This window comes from Myotis davidii, unplaced genomic scaffold (genome assembly GCF_000327345.1).
Source record: "Myotis davidii unplaced genomic scaffold, ASM32734v1 scaffold794, whole genome shotgun sequence".
In the NCBI taxonomy this organism is placed as follows: Eukaryota; Metazoa; Chordata; class Mammalia; order Chiroptera; family Vespertilionidae; genus Myotis; species Myotis davidii.
The window spans coordinates 31,558-32,660 of record NW_006285246.1 but is presented as its reverse complement, the minus strand read 5'-3'; positions in this window follow the sequence as shown (position 1 = coordinate 32,660).

Genomic DNA, 1,103 nt, shown 5'->3' with positions numbered 1-1,103 from the left:
GACTCGAGTCTTGAGTTGCTTTAGCATTCTCTTCTAAGTTTTGGAATGAGAATGGCAAAGCTACAGTGGACCTCAGAAAGTCACTTGGCTCACCCCCTCACCATATTGAGAGGAAAGTCAGCTCCAGAGCAGTAAGGAACGTGCTTAGGTCGGACAGCTTTGACAGATAGGGGATTAAAACCCAAGATTCCTCACTCCCCGCCCAAGCTTTTTCCGACAGCTGTCCCACACCGAATTTGCTTGGTCTCACTGGCTTCCACAGCTAATTCTTCTCCCTTCCATATTCTAATCCCCACCACACCCCCTTTACATCGCCCGCTGTCCTCTGCAGCTTCCTTTCTTTCTCTCTTGCTTCTCCCTCCATGCGTTTTTTGTTTGTTTGTTTGTTTGTTTACATTTCTGTCAGTGTTTGAGTGTTCCCTCTTCCTGAACCCTTTGTTTTTTCTGTCTTCGCTATCAGTAGGAGAAGAAAACTAATGCGCATGCCTATCTTTGTTTCTACATTTAGTACTTTTTTTTTTTTCTAAAAAAGCTCATGCATATGAAAATTCTGAACTATCTTTAAAATTACAATTCTATGAATATACTCTGAAGTCTACTGGAAACATAATACTACAAATTCCCAAGACTTAATGTGAAAGCTCTTCTGGAACGTGGGATGGCAGAGTAGGTTTTGAAATGATTGCTTAGGGGCCCTCAGGACTTTGAGAAAAGATATAAAGTTTCTGAAGGGGAATTACAGCCTTCTGTAATATAATCAGATCAAAATGTAAGGGATGATATTAACTCTCTGTGGTAGCAATGGAAATGAATGACTACAGAGTAAAAAAACAAATACACAACAAAAACAAACCAAGTCCTGCCCGGCCGGTGTGGCTCAGTGATTGAGCATTGATCCACGCACCTGGAGGTCACCAGTTCTATTCCCGGGCAGCTGGTCGTTGTTTCTCTCTCATCGATGTTTCTATCTCTCTCTCCCTCTCCCTTCCTCTCTAAAAAAAAATCAATAAACAAATTTTTTAAAAAAAAAAAGAAATTGGTCTTTGTGCTTTGGGATTGGATTCGTTTCTCTAATACTGTTATAATAATGAAACAAAGCAAAA